Source organism: Paramormyrops kingsleyae, chromosome 10, assembly GCF_048594095.1.
Source record: "Paramormyrops kingsleyae isolate MSU_618 chromosome 10, PKINGS_0.4, whole genome shotgun sequence".
Lineage (NCBI taxonomy): Eukaryota > Metazoa > Chordata > Actinopteri > Osteoglossiformes > Mormyridae > Paramormyrops > Paramormyrops kingsleyae.
The window spans coordinates 4,184,371-4,193,954 of record NC_132806.1 but is presented as its reverse complement, the minus strand read 5'-3'; positions in this window follow the sequence as shown (position 1 = coordinate 4,193,954).

Sequence of the window (9,584 nt, the reverse complement as noted above, 5' to 3'; positions counted from 1 at the left end):
TATTTTACAAATATGTGGTAATGTTAGATCATCTTGTCTGTTAGCTGATCCTTCAAAGGATAATTTGGCCAGAACCAGAAAGTGATGAGGAAGACAGCATTGATGAAATATGCAAAGCCACTGCATTCTTACGGGAATACATTGACACAGGTGATAAATGCAAAATAGCAGTTGTAAAGGACTTTTCAGTGTTAGATTTTTGAAAAAGAAAAATTTTACACATTTTTAAGTTAAAGAAATGGCCATTACAAGAAATGACAGGGTGAAAAGAATACATTACATAGTCCTAACATATGAAGTAATGTTCCTTTCTTTCTAGCCTCTTCTTCACAGCTTAATGAGCTGGTTGAGTTCTGGACAGGGTGGACAGTCCTGCCTGACCATATGTATGTTGAAGTAATGTCGGAACTGACTTTTCCAGTGGCCTCCACCTGCTTCACCACTTTAAAGATTCCAAGCAGATGTGGGACCTTCTCTGATTTTTCAGAAAGAATTAGAGCAGCTGTGAAGTCCACAAAGTTTGGGTTTGGACGGGTGTAAGTTGTTCACCCTCAATGTCCTTGTTCTTAAAAGTCAAATATGGAAATGTTCAGTAATGGTACTGCTATAACCGGTTTTAAATATTTTTGCATTTCACTGTTCCTGACCCACAGGGTGAGACCCTTGTTAGAAGTATGCTTGTACAACGTTGTAAATAAAACTTAAAGATTTCTAAATGTTACTTTTGTTTTTGATGTTTTAGATTCACTATATTCATTGGTGTGATGTGTATTCAGTCTGGTTATTCATAACTTGATTTCTCAAAGGTTTTATGTGTTAATCACACTGACTTTGACTCGGATCCTTAGTTGACAAGAGCTCAAACATTTAATAGTGGTTCATGACAATATGCATTAGTGAATGAACGACAAACCTGCCATTTTTCTGTAAAAAATATCTAGATTCTACATTCTATTTGTAGTGTAGGCAGCTAAAAGGAATATTAGCCTGGGAATATATAGTCCAGTTGTTCTACTGTTGAGCTGTAAATTTCAAGTGCTTCACTAATAGGAACATCACGATTGGGCAGTCTGGCTAGCTCCTCTGCCGTAAGCTGACGGGGTAACTGAATTTCTGGGACTTCAATTCCATCCACATCTATGAAGTCAGGGCCATCCATGCTTGCCCCATAAAGCTCATCAACCTAGAAAATATATTTTTTTTCCTACGTCAGCACAGAGGTGTTTAACAGGAAACATAATAACAATGTTGCACATATGAGAGATGATCACATTACTAGCACTATCATTCTAAAGCCAAAAGGACTTGGGGGTTTAGGATGTTTCAGGTCATATTTATACAGAAATATTGAAAGTTCTAAGGGGTTCTGACATTTCCAAGCCCCACTATATGACTCTGCAGTATGACTTTGCAGTGTAGGCTTCCCTACACTACATCTTTTGATGCAATGCAAGCTACCGTAAACCTACTTCATGGGGATCAGCAGCAATGTCTCTGTTCCGTAGCCATAGCTGGTAGGGTGACTGGCTATTTTCGCTTCTCAGGCTATGGAAGTTCCATGCTTCTTGGAACCTGCTGAGATGAGTCTGAAGCAATGGTAAGAAAACCCAGTGCAGAGCATACACATGGATTTCATTGTCTGGAGCCAACATACCAAATGCTTCCATTTCATGGAAGAGAATATAGAAAAGGTCAAGGACTTGTGTATACACGTCTCGCCACAGACGCTCAATTCTGGGGGGAAATCACAAAGCACACTTTTCAACATTTAGCATCTTTGTAATATTATGGTTTATGCTTTGCATTGTGTTTTCATGTTAAATATGTGTATTATTTAGTGAAGACAATTACCCAAAAGGGATAACTCAAGTGAGCTGATATGTATACAAATGAATTAGACAGTTAAGCTTACCTCTGGTTATGAACGCTCCTCCCAGTAATATGAGAATTGCGATTTTCTCCCTGGGTTTGCACCATGAAATGTGCCACCTCAATGTTTTCACCTCCCTTATCAGACCTCACGCGAGATGGCAAACCATACTGCCTGATGGCATCAAGGAAGGCATGAAGTACTGTATCAGCACGGTTGTTAGTGGCTGCAGTCAAGTACACCACAAGGCGGCTGAAGCCATCAATTCCACCATGGATAATAAATCTCCAGCTTGATTGGAGAGAAAAAAAATATATAAGTAAACACATTAAAGATTAATTTGCTCAACAGTAACAATATTGGACCTACCGGATTAATTTGTGATTTCCATCTATGTGCCACATGCAGTTTGGTGCAGGAACACTATATTGTCTCCGATACAGTGTTCGGTTGGCCAGGGCTCTAAGTTCCGTGCCCTCTGGATCCACTCTTCGGAGTGATTTTTGTACTCTAAAAACTTGGGTAGAGAAATCAAATGTCAACAATAATTAACCACCAAAAATCAAATGCAACAAAAGTGCAAGTCCTGTGGCTTTGCCAAGTAACCAGGGGACAACATACTTTGTAACAGATAACCTCTTGATTGAAGATGAGCTCTTATCATGCGGTATCCACATTGTGGATGCTCTCTGTGGATCTCCAGCACTAAAGTGTCCAGCTGTGCATCTGTCATATCTGAGTACATGGCTGATATACTTTTAGCAATAGAAAACAACAGAAAACAACATCAATGTTAGGTAATCTTGACTTTCCAAGAATGTATAATTAAATAAATATGTATGTAAATTGCCTAACATCTATGCAGCACTGCAATACCCTTGAAACTAAATACTAATACTAATATTTAGTGGTGGTAGTAGTAGTAGTAGCTGAAAAAAACAACATATACAAAAACAGATGGTTACAGCTGATATCACCAGTGTGGAAACCAGAGGAAATGGACCTGCAGCTAAACTGGGTGGGGTGGGATGCTGTTGTAGCTTGATGCAATTAACAATGCACTTCATGTTTTACCCAAAAACATTTTTTGAATTGCGCAATAACTAACCATTTAAAACCAGATAATCACTTACGACTAGGCATGTGCCGGTATCACATTTTCATGCTGCGATTAATTGATTGAGCTTTTATCACGGTATACGGTATTATCACGATATTGTAATTTTACAAGAGAAACAGGTAAAAAAACACAAAAAACTTCAGTTTCATCAACTTAGTAACTTTAATAACTTTTTAATTAACTAAAAGTACTTCAAACATTTAAATACAAATAAATATAAATAAAACAATACACAATATAAAAGTAAACTTGAGCAATTATATCAAAGTGAATGTGCAAACTGCAAAAGAACAACATTTGTTATATGTTTTTAAATAGATTTAAGAAATAGTGATAGTTAAGTCTTTTTTCGCTCAGCCGAGCCTTCTCTGTTACTGTGTGGAGCAGCCTGTGTCAGTCACCTCTTTTACAACCCCCCCCCCCCCCGACTCCTGAACTCACTCACTCATCCGGGCATGCACTGCGGTCTCAAGAGGAAACGCAGCTTTTTGATATAAAGTTTTTCTTGTTCCCGAATACAAATATTTTTTTAAGTATTTGTTCGAAATAAGTATTCGTAAAAAACACATTATTTGTGCCTTTCCGAATACCGTATTCGGGTTCGGCTCCACCCCTAATTACAAGCAAAGTAAATTTTCGTTTTTTTGTTTTTAGATTAAAAATAACCCAAGTTCCAACTTTCAACTAAATGCATCTGTCATTTCATACTATATTTTAGTAATAGAAAACACACGATGATGAGCTTAAGTTTTGCACTTTACTTGTACTCTCTTGTAAACATGTAAACATCAAGTTTACTCGCACTGTGTGAAAATGTATTATTGTGTTGCATTCCTTTTTTAAATTAAAATCAAATTATTCTGCCTAACTTCCATTATTAATTACAGAACTTACTTTTAGCTGAGTATTGTATTTTGTTGTTAAAATACGAGACGCAAACTTAAGTGTAGCAAGTGGAGTTCATGCTAACTCTTAAACTAACGTTACATGGAAGCAAGCAACATGCAGCAAATGGAAATAAGTTAACGTAATTTTGCCATCCTGTCTTTCAAATAGTTGTTTTATGTGGTATTCAGCATGAGAAATGAAGTGTCTTACCTTTATCTCCCTGAATTGCAGTGGATGGTTGTCGCGAATATGAGCGAACATGTTAGACGTGTTCCCGTGTTTAGCAGCCACTTTCCGTCCACATGTTTTACACAAAGGGAAACCGTCTTCGATCAGCAATCCCTCTGCATTTTTTTGGAACCCAAAATATTTCCAAACCTCTGACTTTACCCTTTTTGAAGGGGGATAAATTGTCGGCAGCGTTTCTCCTTCCGCCATGCTTCTTCTTCGTGTGAGGATTAGAGTGCGGTGGCAGCGGCGGCGCGCACTGCGTGCACACAGTGCTTCTACATGTGGGGATTGTTTACATCAGAGTGCGCATCAGTTCTGCGCAGCATATACGCAGTGTTTCTTCAAGCGGTTGATGGAAATAAGCTAATGCGCGTTCTAAAAATATAAATTCGGATCTATTATTTTTCACGGTATTTTGAAGTGCCCGCGATAACAATATCGTGCATATTCATTACCGCGATTTATCGCATTACCGAATACCGGCACAAGCCTACTTACGACTTAAGACAAATATCAATCACATATCATAAAAGAATACTTACCTTAGCCCATTTTGCTCCATTTTCTTGTGGATTGTATTTCGGTGGACTCCGTACAGGACCGCAATTTCTTTTATCTTCAATCCATAATGGAGGTAGCCCTCAATGGCTACCACAGGTATCTCAATGGCGGGTCTCCCCACTCTGCGCCTCACTGACTGCGTTTGTGCATGTAACGCCTGTGTCAGGTTAGTTTGCACCCTTCCCGTGTCAAGTCCAGTTAATATGGACAGCTCCTCTACCCTCTGCGAGAGCAAAAGCAATCTATCAAGCGCGTCTATAGCTGATACGCGATTGCTTTCGATGTCATCTGCTAAGGCAGAAATATTTGACACAAGCTCATCTGTAGCCATTATTGTAATCCGTTGAATATTAGTGAGACCCTAAACAAGGAAGTGACGTCGTTAATGAAGGTCTGCCTTGATGAGCGATCTGACAGTTGGGAATTGCAAATTGAGTTTCCCCACCAACATGCAATGCAATTGCCGGGGACGCCATTGCCATTTGAATAAAGTGGCAAAAAACCCATGGCAATACGAAATGCAATTCAGTGCCTTGTTATTCTATTTATCATTCAAAATATTTTGAAATGAATTAAGGATTGCATAAGCACTTTGCACATTGAATTGCCGATTGCAAAATGTATTTAAAAATTACACGTTCAGATTAAATATTGAAATGACAAATGCATGCTCTGATTGAATATTGAATTGCCAATTGCAAAATGAATTGCCATTTGAATAAATTGGCAAAAAACCCATGGCAATACGAAATGCAATTCAGTGAATTGTTATTCTATTTATTATTCAAAATATTTTGAAATGAATTAAGGATTGCATAAGCCCGGGTTTTTGCTTCTGCGACCGCCCGAGCCGCGTTCCGCCTGGCCCGCCGGTACCCGTCAGCTGCGTCCGGAGACCCCCGGGCTAATAATTCCCGGTAAGCCTCCTTCTTCAGCTTCACGGCCCCCCTCACCTCTGGTGTCCACCATCGGGTACGGGGGTTACCGCCACGACAGGCACCGACCACCCTGCAGCCACAGCTCCGTACGGCCGCTTCCACAATGGAGGTCCGGAACAGTGTCCATTCGGACTCAATGTCCCCCACCTCCCCCGGCATGCAGTCGGAATTCTGCCGGAGGCGCGAGTTATAGCTCCAGCGAACAGGAGCCTCTGCCAGACGTTCCCAGCAGACCCTCACTATACGCTTGGGCCTACCAGGTCTGACCGGCTTCCTCCCCCGCCACCTGAGCCAACTCATCACCAGGTGGTGATCAGTTGACAGCTCTGCCCCTCTCTTTACCCGAGTGTCCAAGACAGAGGGCCGCAGATCAGTTGATACGATTATAAAATCGATCATCGACCTGTAGCCCCGGGCATGTTCGTACCATGTCCACTTATGGACACCCTTATGCTCGAACATGGTGTTCGTTATGGACAAACCATGCATTGCACAGAAGTCCAATAACTGAACACCACTCGGATTCAGATCAGGGAGGCCGTTCCTCCCAATCACCCCCTTCCAGGTCACACTGTCATTGCCCACGTGAGCGTTGAAGTCCCCCAGCAAAACGATGGGATCCCCCCGCGGCACACCAAATAGCATACCGCTAAGGGAATCCAAGAAGGCCGGGTACTCCGAACTGACATTCGGCGCATAAGCGCAAATGACAGTCAGAGACCTATCCCCGACCCGAAGGCGCAGGGAAACAGCCCTCTCGTTCACCGGGGTAAACTCCGATGTTAATGCACCGAGCTGTGGGGCCACCAATAGCCCTACCCCAGCCCGGCGTCGCTCACCCGCCGCAACTCCAGAGTAAAAGAGCGTCCAGCCCCTCTCCAGGAGATTGGTTCCAGAACCCAAGCTATGTGTTGAGGTGAGCCCGACTATATCTAGTCGATACCTCTCAACCTCACGCACAAGCTCAGGCTCCTTCCCCACCAGAGAGGTGACATTCCATGTCCCGAAAGCCAGTTTTGTCAGCCGGGGATCGGACCGCCAGGGCCTCCCTTGGCCGCCACCCGATCCACAATGCACCGAACCCCTGACATTCCCCTTGCGGGTGGTGGGCCCACATGGGGACAGTCCCGCGTGCCTCTTTCGGGCTGTGCCCGGCCGGGCCCCACGGGCCAAGGCCCGGCCACCAGGCGCTCGCCAACGGGCCCCTCCCCCAGGCCTGGCTCCAGGGTGGGGCCCCGGTGACCCTAGTCCGGGCGAGGGAAACGGGACTTTGATTGATAACTTTTTCATAGGGTTCTTTTGGATGTTGTGGGGCTGTCGTGGCTGACACGCCTTCTCAACAGTGCGTGGAGGTCAGGGACAGTGCCGCTGGATTGGCAGACTGGGGTGGTGGTCCCCTTATTTAAGAAAGGGGACCGGAGGGTGTGTTCCAACTACAGGGGGATCACACTTCTCAGCCTCCCTGGGAAGGTCTATTCCAGGGTACTGGAGAGGAGGGTGAGATCGATAGTCGAATCTCGGATTCAGGAGGAACAATGCGGTTTTCGTCCTGGTCGTGGAACACTGGACCAGCTTTATACCCTTGCAGGGGTACTGGAGGGGGCCTGGGAGTTTGCCTATCCAGTCTACATGTGTTTTGTAGATTTGGAAAAGGCTTACGACCGGGTTCCCCGAGGTGCTCTGTGGGGGGTGCTTCGAGAGTATGGGGTCCGGGGTCCACTGTTGTGGGCGATCCGGTCCCTGTACGAACGGAGCAGAAGCTTGGTCCGCATTGCCGGCAATAAGTCGGACGTGTTCCAGGTGCGTGTTGGGCTCCGCCAGGGCTGCCCTTTGTCATCGGTCCTGTTTATCATATTTATGGACAGGATTTCTAGGCGCAGCCAAGGCGTTGAGGGTGTCCAGTTTGGTGACCTCAGGATTGCCTCGCTGCTTTTTGCAGACGATGTCGTCCTGTTGGCTTCATCTGCTGGGGATCTCCAGCAGGCACTGGGGCGGTTCGCAGCCGAGTGCGAAGCGGCAGGGATGAGGATTAGCACCTCCAAGTCCGAGACCATGGTTCTCAGCCGGAAACGGGTGGTTTGCCCTCTTCGGGTTGGGGAAGACGTACTGCCTCAAGTGGAGGAGTTTAAGTATCTCGGGGTCTTGTTCACGAGTGAGGGTAGGCGGGATCGGGAGTTGGATAGACGGATCGGAGCGGCGTCTGCAGTTCTGCAGGCGCTTAACCGGTCCGTCGTGGCTAAGAAAGAACTGAGCCAAAAAGCCAAACTCTCGATCTATTGGTCCATCTTTGTCCCTACCCTCACCTATGGTCATGAGCTATGGGTAATGACCGAAAGAACGAGATCGCGAATACAAGCGGCCGAAATGAGGTTTCTCCGCAGGGTGTCTGGGCTCTCCCTTAGGGATAGGGTGAGAAGTTCGGATATCCGGGAGGGCCTCGGAGTAGAACCGCTGCTTCTTCACGTCGAAAGGAGCCAGTTGAGGTGGTTTGGACATCTGGTGCGGATGCCTCCTGGGCGGGTACCCAGGGAGGTTTTCCATGCCTGTCCTACAGGGAGGAGGCCCCGAGGCAGGCCCAGGACTCGCTGGAGGGATTATATCTCTCGGCTGGCCTGGGAACGCCTCGGTGTCCCCCCCGAGGAGCTGGTGGGGTTAGCTGGGGAGAGGGAGGCCTGGGTGCCTCTATTGAAGCTGCTACCCCCGCGACCCGAACCCCGGACAAGCGGAAGATGATGGATGGATGGATGGATAAGCACTTTGCATATTGAATTGCCGATTGCAAGATATATTTTCAAATTACATGCTCAGATTAAATATTGAAATGACAAATGCATGCTCTGATTGAATATTGAATTGCCAATTGCAAAATGAATTGCCATTTGAATTTTTGTGCTTATAATCTTCCATAGAGGATGGCCTTCGTCTTGGAATAATTGCAGATGCCATGTCTGTAAACAGATATGAGCAAATTCTGAGTTATCTACACTTTGTAGATAACTACTTACCAGACAGCAAACATGGATAGGCTCTTCAAAGTATGGCCAGTGCTAAGTGCACTTCAGAAAACATTCTTGGTGGCAGCAGACCCTGAAGAATTCCAATCAATAGATGAGCAAATCATTCCATTCAAAGGCCTGCTGTCAATCAAGCAATACATACCCAAAAAGCCCAAACCATGCGGAGTGAAAATGTGGGTGAGGGCAGGGTCCTCAGGTTATGTGCACAGATTTGAAGTTTACCAGGGCTCAGCAAATAGGGGTCACATCACTGACTTAGGAATGGCTGGAGATGTAGTGATGCGCTTTTGTGATGACATAAAGCACAAAAACCATAAGGTGTTTTTTTGACAATTTCTTTTGCAGCATTCCACTCCTTGAGGCCTTGAAACACTTAGACATCTATAGCACAGGTACATGCAGAGCAAACAGAGTGAAAGGAGCAAGTCAGAAACTCAAGACTGAAAAACAACTGAAAGAAGAAGGCAGAGGGGCCTGCTCTGTTGTCAGCACAAACAAAAACATCACTGTCACACGTTGGCTTGACAGTTCAGTCATCCACATGGCATCAACCTGTGCTGGCCAGTTCCCTGAAGACGTGGCCAAAAGATGGCTCAAGAAAGAAAAAAGGATGATAAGTGTCCAAAGACCCTTCTCGGTGGCCCTTCACAATCAACACATGGGTGGGGTGGATCTTGTTGACCAGTGTGTGGCAATGTATCCCCACAGATGTAGAAACAAGCGGTGGTATATCCGAGTGTTTTTTCATTTTTTGGATGTGACTGTTGTTAATGCCTGGCACCTCTACCTGATGTCTGGATCGGAAAAGATGAATCTCCTCATCTTCAAAGCTTCTGTGACCCATGCGCTCATAAATGCTGGCTCCCTACAGCAAAGCAGAAGAGGAAGACCCAGTGCAGATGTTCAGTGATGCATTGACTTCCTGTTCTTGTTGCTGGAAACATAATTATAGTGTAATA